At 47.3% G+C, this 13,473-nt stretch overlaps 1 long non-coding RNA gene across 1 annotated transcript in view; it reads right to left on the bottom strand.

Moving 5' to 3' along the window:
- Nucleotides 1-279: 279 nt before the first annotated feature.
- LOC125023291 overlaps nt 280-13,473 on the bottom strand; it is a 28,924-nt gene continuing 15,730 nt past the window's right edge. The window contains exon 3 of the long non-coding RNA XR_007114571.1: nt 280-1,205. This is a non-coding gene — a long non-coding RNA (uncharacterized LOC125023291). The remainder of the gene's footprint in view (nt 1,206-13,473) is intronic.

Below are 13,473 nucleotides of genomic sequence, written 5' to 3'. Positions count from 1 at the left end.
TTACAATGTAATGAAACAGCCCTTTTAAGTAATACTACACTGGTGGTTGTGAAACAGCAGCACATTCACGTAACGGCGGTCGACGAAGAAGTGGTGGCGAGGCGAGAGGCGGGGTGGGGGGGTAAAAAAAAAAAACACACAAAAAAAAACAACAACCCTGAAGTGAATTGAACTGTGAATTCTCCCACACGGACTGTGTGTAGAGAGGCAGGAAGTGTGTGCCTTTTGATTTGGAGTATAAAAGTAAATAATATTTGTACATCTAACACATACTCGAAGTGAATGAGCAGCCCCTGAATGTGTTTCTATGAGCAAGTGGAGAGCTCTACAGACTTTAAAGCCGGAGCCCAATTAAGCCTCGCCTCATCGGGAGAGGGAGAGGAGCTGAAAGCTGAATACATAAGATAATGCAGCCGCGCTAAAGCAGCCAGCGCGCTCAGTGTAAAATTAGAGAGGGAAGGGAGAGGGAAAAAAAAAAAAATCTTGATAAAGGGAGAAGAAAAAGCAGGGACAGGCAGTAGGGGGAAGAAGAGGGAAAGAAGTTCCTTTGGGCCAATTTCCTTTGAAACTGTTTAACCAAATGCAGCTATTCATATTCAACACAATTAATAGTGTCTCTTTCTTGTTCAGACGGCACATCATAACGGGCAGAGGGGAAGAGAGAGAAGAGGATTTCTTTCTCCCTCCAAATTGTAGCCAATTTAAGGACAAAGCAGTACCCTCTAGTTCCCCAGAATAGGAGTCGCACTCATAAAGGAAGACTGACAGTCGACATCCAAATCTCATTCAAGGACGCAATTTCCAAATGCTAATCATAATCTGCAGATGTTGGCCACTGATACATCCACTTATTTATTTATTTTGGAGGCATGTCTGTGCCCATTTGGAGCGCCTGTGAAATTTGAAACAAAGAAGGAAAATCCCTCCTTTTTGAGGCATGCCGAACAGCGTGCAAGGCCAGCCACGGCGTGGACATCTGCACCATCTTCAGATGGTGTGTCGTCTGCAAACACAAGTGCGCGCGCGCACGCACGCGGACGCCCGGCGAGCACACAAGAGGGAAGCTCGCAGACATACACACCCATCTCGTCCTTCTTCTTCTTCTTCTTCTTTTTTTTTTTTTACACTTCTATTGCTCTGCCTTTCTCTCCGGGTCGTTTTAGAGTACCTCAGATGTGTCATCAGACATTGGTTTCCATCTGAACCTGAGGGAAAAAAGAAATACTTGACAGAAAGGTATATGAAAAGAGGACACTCTGAATTTTTGACATTCTTTGCACAGCTGCTTCAAAATGAGTAGGATGGAGAGGCAAGGAAAAGCAACTCCAAGATGCGTTTTTGTTTACTAGCTGCCTTTTCTCCCTCTCCTCTTTCAGGGAGATGGAGGCTAGCGCGAGGCCACAGCTCACTCATCCTTGCACAGAGGGACTCGGTGCAGGGCCGTGAAAGAGAAATAGGCATGGCTAAATGAATTCTGGGATCTGTTCTATTCAGGCAAACTCAAAAAAGGATAACCCCCTTTTTTTCCATTCCGATGCCAAATGCAAGGTGAAGCTCAGCTCAACTTGTCAGCTGGGTGGCGTTAAATATGCTGCTTCGCTTAATTGGTAAATAAATATAGTTGGTGGTGCATTACAAGCTGGTAATTGGATAATTTTTTTTTCTAAATCATCACTCAGTGTCAGGTTATTTGTGATTTTTCTTTTTTTTTTAATGTTCCCAACATTGCATTCTCAGAATTTTCCAGTGAACGTATTAAAAAGTGTTATAAAATACCCATCGCTATTTCTGTTCAGCCGCAGTGTGTTTTCGCGTTTAGAATTTGCATACACTTAAAAGCGTGCGTTGAGAACCCAGTGGGCTTGTTGTGACCGCAGTCACGCAGCCCCCATCATCTCTGACCGACTCCCTCTCTGCTTATGTAATAATTAATATTCATACTTCTCTACGTGTGCTCTGTCCTCCGATGGCTGCTGATGTTATGCAGCCCTCTCCGGCTCAGCGGGGGTTAATACTTGACTACAAAAGCCATTGATTGAGGTGGCACTAGAGAGATGAGTATTCTGTCGCTATTTGTAATATTTCATGGTGGCTTGGAGCTGCTGTATAGGCGCCCGTTTCTTTTGGAATACTGTCTGTGGACGCTTTTGGCTCCTGGATCTCTTTGTTGATTTTGCCCCCCCCCCCCCCCCCCCCCCCAACCCCCAACCCACCTCCACCCAATAAGCAATCCTCCCAGCTGATAGCATGCCAGGTTCTGTTTGAAACAATCAGCGCTCGTGCCCTTCCCAAGGATGCCAGGCCAATCAGAAGGCAAGGGAAGACAAACAGTGCCGTGCAGCTGTCCTCCGAAAACAAAATGAAGCACTTCCGGGGGCCGGCGAGAAGGAACCATGCGCACCCTAAATCAGCCATTGTGCTCTCCCAGAGAAATCCTTCAGGATCACACAGCACCCAATTGTGGGCCGGGCGACACACCCACCACCCATACCTACAAATCACACATTTACCTTCACCCGGGCCCAACCCCGTTTCCTCACTCATCCCGTCCCCTCCCTCCCCTGATCGGTTAGACCTGGTCGTATTCTTCGAGGGGGAAAGAAAAGACTCACCCCGCCACAAATGGATGGAGCGGCTCCGGCGCTCCCGCCCACCTTTTCTCCAGTCGGCGGCAGACTCCGAGCGAGGCAGACTCATGCATGTCTAGCCGCCAAAGCACTCAACATGCCACAGCAGTCTGACTGGGTGCTGAAAGCGGGTCTGCATTTTAATATTCAGTGCACCAATTCATTAACATTCTATTCGAGCCCACAATAGAGACTGGAGAGGCTGTGACCCTGCAGTTCCCCCGATCAAGGTCAGTAACTAAGAAAATAAAAATCTGAATTGCATCCCGGCGCACAATTGGGTTCTCTAGCCATGCCATATCCCCGCTTAAGAAAATAAAATTACCGCGTATTCACCGCGTTCTCAATGGAGGCACTTTGGTATGAAAAGACAGTGCTTCAAAAGTAAAAATTATTATTTTTTGATCTTACAGCATGAAAGGCAAATTCATCTTCAGGACAAGCATTTTGCGAAGTACCTCTATAATCGCGGTGACCCTTTTAAATTATGGATTTGTTAAAGTTTGGAGGTTTTTTAAAAAAATTTTTTTTTTTTACTTTATTTTATTTACGGTTCAGCGCGCTACCCGATAAAGGGAGGCCGTTAAGGCTCTCGCAAAACCTCCGCGGGGTTTTGTAGTTCACCACAGCAGCTTTACGGCCCATGCCGGCTATGCGGTGTCTGTAAAAGGTCACTTGTGCTATTTACATCCCAGCGCATATGGACACACACAGAGTCAAGAGAATAAATCTAGGCGACCAGTCGATTATATGATTGGGTGCCGTGACAAAGGCAGAGCATGTTGCTAACACGTTCCCTGTCAGTGGAGGGGCTATATGTGGGCAGACACAAAGCCTCATTAAAATACATACAGAGCTGGTGCTGCTCCGGTGGGTGGGAAAGATGCTCCATCAAGATGTCGTTACAACAAGGCTATCTCCACCCACTGGCATGTATCTCCCTCACACTGTCCTCCCCCATGCCTGGACAGCACAATGGCAGGCTCCTTTATAACCAGCGCAGGCCATTCCCTCCATTCGCCGCGAGGTCAGGGCCTAATCCTCGGGGAGTTCTCCTCATTGTGTTTTAGCGAAGCGGGGTCAAACTGTTTCAAATGAGGGGGTTTAGTTAAACATCTATTAGGCGGGCCCAGTGTGTTGGGGTGCGCTTGATTTATGTGCAAAGCTGTTGTGCTCAGTTGTCCCGATACTCTGCAGCATGTTCCACAAGTCCTGCATGTGTCACGGCGAACAAAAAAAAATGTTAAAAAAAAAAAATACGGCAGCATACGCGATGACAATAACACACCCTGACCCCGACGTTCACGCCCGACACATGTGCGCTTGCATGTGGGTGCGAACGCGTGAATAGTTCACAGAATCTTCTCTTGCCACTGAGGGGCGCTGTGCTGGGCAAGAGAGAGAGAGAAAAGGGGGAGGGGGAGGGGGGGTCAGGGGGAGGGAATTAAAGAATACAAGTTGAAAGTGAAGCTGTGCTGTCAGCAGTGCCATGTAGGCCAACTGCCCTGTTAGTGAGGCTGACATTCAAAGGGAGTTAGGATGCCGACAACAATCCCACAACCTCCTGCTGCGAGAAGACATTTCGCATGGTGGCCAAGTGCTTTGATACTGCTCTTGTGATCCTCGCTGCCGTGGCTTTGAGAAAGCGAACACACACACACACACACACACACGTACACGCAAGCAAGCACAGAGCCCAGGCCACCGCCATTATATGCAATTTGAACACACTTTTATATATATATATATATATATATATATATATATATATATATATATATATATATATATATATTTATACGTACATATAGATATGTTTTCCCGAATTCACCATTGTTCTAAAATCCTCTTCTTTCTAGCTACATCGTACGGAAATCTGGCTTATCTGGAACTCTGAGTTGTCATCAGCGTTTGGTTTCACTGCTTCATGTGTTCATTTCAATTCAGCTTTTTTTTTTTTTTTTTTTTAAAAAAGAAAACTGTTACTTTTTTTTATTTTTTTTTATTGAAAGTGCCCACTTGTCGAAACCAAAGAGAGAATAATTAAAAATGTGGCACGGTCCTCACGCCGCCCATTAATAGCAAGGCTGTCTCCATAATAGCAAAATGTGACTGCAAGCAATAAGCCGTAATGCAGGTTAGCGAATATACAACCCACTTTCAAGACTAAAGGCAAACAAGCTCCACTAATTACCGAGGCTCTATGCAGTCATTTTTCTGAGCAAGGGTTACTGAATGGTTGCCTATTACTTCACTCTCTCTGAACCAAATGCTTAAGATAATGACCAGTTACTAATTGGTGCTTATACCTTATATCAGTTTGTGCAGAATATAATTGCAGCTATTATGGTACTAAATAATCATTGGAATTAGCATCTTTTAGGGAAAAAAAAAAACTGTACGGAGCATTTTTCTGGGAAGAGGTCTCAGTGTCGCTGCACCAACAGTTGATTCATCATTAACTAGAGGGTTCAGGGCAGGGAGGATGCCTTCCCTGTCATATTGTGGTGTCAGTGCATCTTCGGCACCAGCTAATGGAGGCACTGATGTCCACATCTGTGTGCTGTCTTGCGTGCTCGTGCGTGTGTGCGCGCGCGCCCCCTCGGAAGCATATAATTCCGCATGTTTACTGGCGAAAATGCGCGTTTGCGCTCGCGTCCCTGCGCGCCGCTCACCGTGAAGTGCACAGGCGAGGAGAGGGAGGTCTATATTCTATGCCGATCACGCTCGCCGTGCTTCAGCAGCACCTCCTTTGTGTTGGCCCTTCCGTCAGCTGTTGACTTCCTAAGTGTCTCAGACAGCCGTGTTTCTGTCTGCGCCTCTGTCCACTGCCTTGTCCCGCTCACATTTCTGAAGTCCGCTGACTGCTAATGGCTGTGTCCGGACAAAGAGCCCACTCTGTGGCCACTCTGCATGGCCAGGCCGGGGGCCAGGGAGGACAAGGAGGGGGAGGAGGGGGCGCGGTGGAGGAAACGCGGGGAAGGGCCGGGCCTGGGCGACAAGGGAGGGCTGAAGCCGGGAAGAGCACCCGGCACTGCCTGCCTCTCTACACTCATGTCACGCTTGTGTGACAACCACTCCTCTGTGCTTGTTTGAACTGTCCTTCCCAATTAGCACTAATAACTCACTCTGTGAGGATGAGCAAGCATAGTGCGCCCAATCACCCCGAGCCCACATATGCGTAAACAGATTTGTGCACAAAACACAAACGCACACATTCTCCCCGCCACCCCCACCGCCCCCACCCCTAAGATTAGCAGCCCATGAAAATCCCAGGAGCACAACCCTGCTAATAGACAGAGAAAGCCCAAAACGCGTCTCGTTCCCTGCAAACAAGTGCCAGTAAAGAGGCAAATTAATGACAAGTCGTTTGAAGGGTTTGCCTAAGAATAATTTTTGCTCTGGCGTCTCACGACCACTGAAGAATTGATTAGATCCCTGCTCAATCAAAGTGCCTGAATCAATAAAGAGCCAAGCAGGCATGCTCCAGCCCAATTTATTCACAGCATCGCTCTGGCGCGAGAGCCACGGTGCAACAGAGTGAGGGAGCGTCCCTGACAGGTGATGATGTGAAGGCCCCGCTGAAGCTAAAAGCCAGTGTCGATAGCGGAAAAGGGCTCTATTACATTAGCTCACCACCCAGGAAGGGGAGGCACGGCAAAACATTAAATCATCGGAGATTGCTTTGCCAATAAACACGGCGCGCACGGAATATGAAGCACAGAGGGAATAATTACTGTTATTTAGTTTTTGCGACGCGATGTTCAGTCGTAGGGACAGACATGCTGCATGGGGAAGGAAGCTAAAGAACTCCGGAATAATGACTTCACTTGTCTTTCCTCAAAGTAGAGACTGGAGGACTTAGTCAAGCTCGGCTGTGCTCGGCTGTTTATTGTTGCCCGCTTGTTTATTGTCATGCAGGAAGCAGAGGAGGTATTAAAGGCAGATTTCGCCCTTATTTTAAAATGTGGTGCTGAAGATTAGAGCCCTTGCCAAACACTGTGGAAACACTTAATTGATTTCCTTTGGACTGTTTACCTCTATACTGAAGCCCTCCTGGAGCCCGGGCGCCCGCTCACACAAACACATGCGCGCACATAGAGTACAACCCTGGCCCCATTTACGCCAACACAGGCCTGCCAAGAGCCTCATTAGTATTCACAGCAGTGGCATTTGCCAGCCTGAGCGTTGCCGTGGTGATGCTGCCCACACAAGTGATGATAAATGGTGCTTTCAGCTTCTCTGCCTTCCATAGAGCAGAGCAGGGAGCTGAGGAGTTGCTGGCTAGGACCCAGCTACAGCCATGGCTAGCAAGGCCTCATCCCCAGCGCCGGGCAACTGACGCATGACTACACAAGCCCCGGGCTGCTAGAAGGCTTTGGGTGCAGGGGAGTGGTGGGTAAGAGGGGTTTTGGTTGGTGCCTTGTGTTGTGTGTTGTGTGTGTGTGTAGGGGTATGGAGAAAAGAGGTTTAGTTTTTGCTGTGTGTGCGTGCTTGTGTGCGACTGTGTGTGCGCTGGGAGAGGGCGAGGAGGGGGCATGTTGGGAAGAAGTGTGTGCTTGAACTTGTTATTGTTGGCTGAAAAAGTGATGTCAGCTTCAGTGTTTCTCGAGTGTGTTTTGTTCCCCGCAGTTTTCAGTTATGGGATAATTTGATCAGAAGTTGGTGACATAAAAGATCTGATTTGATGCACCTTGGTATTATTGATTTATATTTAAATGTGTGGTGGACAAAGAGACGCAAAATAAAAATATAAAAATGTATAAATAATTAAAGAATATCATTTTTTTTTTAATCCACGCAAAAATGCTCTTAATATTATTTTAACAGAATTGAAATATAATTTTTATTATTATTTTTTATATATATATAAATCTTATTGGATAATAATAATTGGAAATTGCATTTTGGTTGACATTTGATATACACAAACACAATTTTTACATTATATTTCTTTATATTTATATATTTTATTTACCTTTAAAGACAGTATTTATTCTAAGAAATTTATTGCAAGAGTTTTAAAAATATTACAAACTTAAGTCAGATCCCTCAGTAGAGGAAAAATGACACTATATATATATGTGTGTGTGTGTGTGTATACCAACTGTTTCAGACTTACTACTGAAGCAAAAAACTACTGTGTAATAAATTCTTCTCCAAACTCTACTCAGTGGAACAAATAGAGCGTGAAATGATTGAAGCCACTGTCCCTATCGTGTTTCCCTCGACTGCAGGTGTCACAGTGAGGAGCTGTTTGAGCCTTAAATCAGCGCAGACAAACAGAGGGGTTAAGGTATCCAGCTACACTTGCCTTCCCCCAGAGCCCACACATACAGATGTGTAAGCAATGAGGACGAGGAGGCTGAACCGAAATCCTTCTGATCCTTGTTAAACAGAGAAAGGCGGCGTTATTCCCACATTACGGTGCACCGCTACGCGGCGCATTAAGGGCCCGGCTGATTTAAAATCATACGGTGTCTTATTAAAAATAAATAAAGAAAGAAATGGAACAACGCAGGTGGATAGGGACTTTAGCGTGCTTATTATCAACCGTGCTTATTATCGATAAAGGTCAGTTTGAATCTATTTGTGCTTCTGTGAACGGATTTATAATTTTGGCCAAACTCAAGATATTCACAGAAATATTTAATGCATTATAAAAAAAATATAAGTATCCAAACCACACAGATCACATTGAGTTCACAGTTGTCCTTCTGTTGCTGCAACATTACCAAATATAATGAGTCTACCTTACAGTTAGGCCACAGCTGGCAGCTTTTTTTTATTTTTTATTATACAGTCTTCTTACACAACCCTGCTACGAAATTCATAGCACGACTGCTCTTCATCTACTTTTTTTTTTCAGTTAAATTCCGAATTGGGCAGTGAATAAGTCTGATAAAATTACAGTAATTCTTGCACAGACCATGAGCGCAGTCCTCCTCGGGTTGAACTTGGGGGATGACCGCCCCTTCAAAAGATGGCCTGACCCTTCCAAAATCAAGCCTGATTACCCATCTCTAGGACACTAAGAAGCACCCAACTTCAAAAGGAGCAGAGACAATCACGGGCGGTGGTGGTGTGTGGCACGAGGTGGTGGTGGTGGTGGTGGTGTGTGTGTGTGTGTGTGTGTGTGTGTGTGTGTGTGTGTGTGTGTGTGTGCGGTGGGGGTGATCAGATTCAGAAACCGCAGCAGCCCTGTGCTGTGGCGGTTTGGGCCAGACTGAACGGTCTCAGCCGGGGGGGCCGGGGCTATTAAAAGATAAATGTATTTCTCTGTTGCATTATTCATGACGCGAGGAGGTGGGGAGGGAGCAGGGAGCCAGAGGCTTAGCGCAGCAGTGGCTCCCTTCTCCGCCTCATCAGGGCCAAGGACCCCGCTGCACCCGCTGCACCCACACCCCTGACGCAAGAGAGGGTGAGCGGGATGGAGCGGTGGTGGGGGAGGACGGAGGGGGGGAGGACGGGCGACAGCTGTGAGGACAGACAGGAAGATAGAGAGATAATGCAACAGTATTTATTCCCACACACACATGTTAAATGTCACAATTGCATGCAAATTTCAATGAAATCCTAACAAGTGCGCGCGGTCCGAACGTGCTGCCTCCACATAATTGCACTTATTAATGTTTAAAACCCTGATCAGTTCATTTTTATGTCAGCAGAATTGCTGATAAGAGTGGTTCGGTTCTCATTTTCTTTTTCTCTTTAATCTCATGCACACACACACATCATGAACCTGGAGGGAGCGTCCGACTGTGGCGCTGAATAACCTCTCAGCTGCTGATTAAGTTAAGGGTTTGGGCAAATATTTTGGAGACATATTGGACTTCTATACCCGGGTGAATGGCCAAGAGAGCTTTTTGTGTCCACCTCATCTCGGATCTGCAAGAAAAGCAGATTAAGATGACCCCGGTGTCACTCATTTGGAGACCAGACACTGTTTGGGAAAGCCAAACAAGCTGGAGTGAATGTCAAAGAGCAGAAACAAGCAAAGCCTCCTGTGTTTCCTGCTTCTTCTTTTCTCGTTTTTTTTTTTTTTTTAAGTCACAGGCAAATATTCAAGTTTCTCTTCTTACATTTACATTATGTGCGTAATGACAGAGACCTTAAAGCTATATTTTGATCCCAGTGTGGATTGTTTACATCACATTGCGTTCCTCAAAAACATTTATCTCACTTGCCTCGTGATGGGAGAAAATACCTGTTCACGTTTTAATCAAATGCTTTCCAAATTGTTTCATAATTGCCTGTAATTGGACACACGCCGCGTAGTTTTGCTTTTCCATGCCAGGCTCCCTTTTCTGCGGCAGAATCGAACTGACGTGTTTGTCTCAGACGCCGTTATCTCTGCCGGTCCTTTAATTCCACGTACTGTTTTTCCAACTTTTTTTAATTGCGTTCGTCGATTTTTTTTCCCGTGACTGCCACTGATCGCGAGCCACGGTTTATCCGAAATTATATTTTATCTGACTCGAAGTGCCGCATCCGCTCGACGCGGCCCTTCTCCCGCCGAACCGGAGCGGGTTCATTAAAAGGTGCTTTCCTGTTCGGCACAAGTGGTGTCCATTGCTTATATTTACCAATCTGACGTACGTTACACCGGCATAAAATGCACACTAATGCCGGGGAGAAAGGAGCAGAAGCTCTGAGGCGGAGTGGAGGGTGGTCTGAACACATCAGTACTCATGACTCCATGCTGGGATCATTTGTTTCCACACAAGAGGGCACAAGGGTGGGAAAATAAAACGAATATAAGGCCAGCCGGGAGATGTGGGAAGCCGGTGATGAAATGCATGTGTTTGTGTGCACTTGGATGGACGAGTGTGTTTTATCTGCCTCTGTGTACTTGTTTATGTGGATCGCCATTCTTGCTTGGCCACTTTACGCGTCCTGTCCTGAATTAGACACAGGAGACAAAGGGCTTCATATTTGCGCTTGCATGTCAAGGATTACTTGTTCCATTGAATGTGTCCCCCCATTATCTGCTTATCACTCCCTGTGCTCTTTAATCTCTTTCTTGTCTCTGCTCAATGGCTTCCTCTCACTGTCTCCCCATCACAAATGTAGCCTTTCTCCCCTTCTATTTTTTAACACTTACAAAACTGAAAAGGCCTGGCCTGGTCTGGGCCACCTGGAAGCACCAGTGAAGCTTTCTCCCAGGCCTGGCTCCCTGCCACTAGCCAGCTGTAGCATTGTGAGTGGCCCATCTCAGTTAATTCCATGCATTGCAATTGTTGCCGGGCACTGTTTACAGCCACCTCCTACTCCGCCTGGGTAGCCTCTCCGATTGTCCCGGGGCCTCCCTTGTTTAATACTGTTTTGCAAGTTATTAAGCCCTGGAAGTCCATTAATCACAGTTCACGGGCTGTGTAAGCCCACACAAGGCAGCCAGGGGTGGGGGATGGGGAGGCACACTCGCTGTCCTCAATGGGCTTAGACGGTGGTCCATTCAGATCCCTAACGAGATCATTACCACTAACTAAATACAAACCTGACCCCGCGACCTGCTGGGAAATTACGTAGGAGCTCCCCGGTGCAAGACATTAATATACACCCCGCTCCCCCTCCCTCACATCGCCACCCCTCCCATTTTCCTGCAACAGTGCGTAAACGCCCACCCCCAAAGTCTCCCAATACAGCCCAACTCGACGCCCCGCTCCCCACCCCTCTCTTGTCCATTCTCACTTTCTTGCCAATGGACAGAAAACTAAACCTGTCATCAAAAGGGGCCTAATCACTGCTGTGATTGTGGTAAACCAAGCCTGACAGACATTTCACTGAGGCCTCAATGGCTACATCAGTGCCACCTCCCTAGCCAGCCCCCCCACACCCACACCCCCCTCCACACACACACACCAACCCCTTCTTTCTCTCTTTTTACCAGGCCTCTGGCCAATGAGCAACAAACACCCGGGGGCTTTTCAGATTACTTGACACACTGTGTCCACTTTTGGGAGGGAGACCACCTGGTAAGCTCATTTTAATACAAAACCAGTTTGGTCTCCTCTCTCTTTTTCCCCACTACTCCTCTAATTCCTCCTCTCAAGCCAAGCTACCACCATGAATTCTGCCTAATCCAGTGACCCCCACGGAACATTCCTGGTTTTACACTCCTCGGAAGAGGCTGGATTTGGGCGGATTACATGCTTCCAGTTCTGTTTGGAGACACCTGTGACTGGATGCGGAAGCAAAAGGACGTCAGCGAGACGCAGAAAGAGAGGAGACGAGGAAAGTCCCCCCCCTCCTCCTCCTCATCCTCCTCTTTCAACTTTTCACCTTTTGTTTTTCGGATGAGGAGCGGCAGCGGCCCTGCTCTCCACCTGCGGCCCCCCCTGGTTGCACAAAGCGGGCTGGATGTCCGAGCAGTCCCGCGGCGTGGCGCGGCCCAGGCGTTAGGGGCGATGGGTTAAGAGGGACGGCAGTGCCGGGGAGGGAAAGATGCGGGAGGAAAGCGTGGTCGGGCTGGGGGCTCCGCGCTGACTTTCACTTTAGGCCCCTCAGCTTATGTTAAGATGTTGTCACTTTCACCATCTCAAGTGTTGCCACTTCAGATGCCGGAGCTTAGCGTTCGCAATGGGGAGAGGGTGAGGTGGAGGGAGGGAGGAAAGGGCAAGAGGGAGGAAGTCTGGGAAGATTTCCATTTTAAACAAGCGCAACTTTGTCACACTGTCACCTGACTGCCATGCACCCCCCACCCCACCACCTCCGCCCCCCGCCCCCTCTTTCAATGTTCCCCAACTTCCTGTCTCCTCTTTGCTCCTTTCGTGCGTCTGCCTCTCTTCGTCTTTCTCAAGAACTCTTTAAGGCAGCATTTCCGCCCTGAATTTTTCTGCCAGTTTAATGAAATGTGTCTCACAGCCTTTTGAGGTTTGCGGGTGAGGCGTTTAATTGTTTCGCTCTATTTGCCCCTCCCACTCCCCACCCCCCCTCGTCTCCCAACACACACAATATCATGGCGGATGCTTGATAGTGTGCATGCAGTCGTAGATGTGCATATTTTAAATTAGGTGTAATATCCCCCCACTTTAATCCTTGACAAGATCTCAATTGTTCCATGATGTGAAATGGAGATGCAGCGACAAGCAGAGCTGAATTAAATGGGAATCTTAATTTACCTGGATATCATCCTTCACTGAAATATAATCACTGGCTGAATAACTGGGCACACCAGCAAATTCTTAATTGACTCTTAATGAGTGTCATGGAACATATGCTCCAGCGTAGATGCAGAGATTAGGAAAAGGCAGTCTGGAAAAGCGGAGGAAAAACCGCGAGCGTGACCACATGCGAATGTGCACACACACACACACAAACACGCTCCCGCTTTCAAATTATCCACTCTGGAAAACGCGACCAGAAATCCGAAATGACACACGAGATCTCGCAGCGCAGGCGGGCTGTCGAGTGTCTACCTGGCGCCGCGTTGATTGTTCCTCAACACTGACCAATTGTAAGCTCATAATGATGATCTCTGGCACGACAAGTGATTTTAACCTGCCTGCGGGCCGCCCCCACACCGAGTCACAGATCAGCTGCCCCGTGTAAACAAAAACACGAGGAGAGCGTTCCACATTTAAGAGCACGCTAATTACAGCCATTCCTATCTGAAGTACTTTCTGCTGCAATTTGCTCAGATCACCAAACCTCCAATCCCTCTCGTGTAAACAAATAAACTCTCACGCAACAAAGAGATAAAGCAAATAATAAAATAGACACGGGCACTATCGGAACTCGCTGGGGGCACTGTGTTTGAAGTAGGCTTCAAATAGTATCATACTGCTGTACAGCGTGGAGTTCCAGTGTTGTGCGCATCCCCAGTGTGGAATAATTACAAGGGTTG

Source organism: Mugil cephalus, chromosome 17 (assembly GCF_022458985.1).
Source record: "Mugil cephalus isolate CIBA_MC_2020 chromosome 17, CIBA_Mcephalus_1.1, whole genome shotgun sequence".
Lineage (NCBI taxonomy): Eukaryota > Metazoa > Chordata > Actinopteri > Mugiliformes > Mugilidae > Mugil > Mugil cephalus.
Note: the sequence above shows the minus strand (reverse complement) of the source record. Positions and strands in the feature narration are given on the sequence as shown.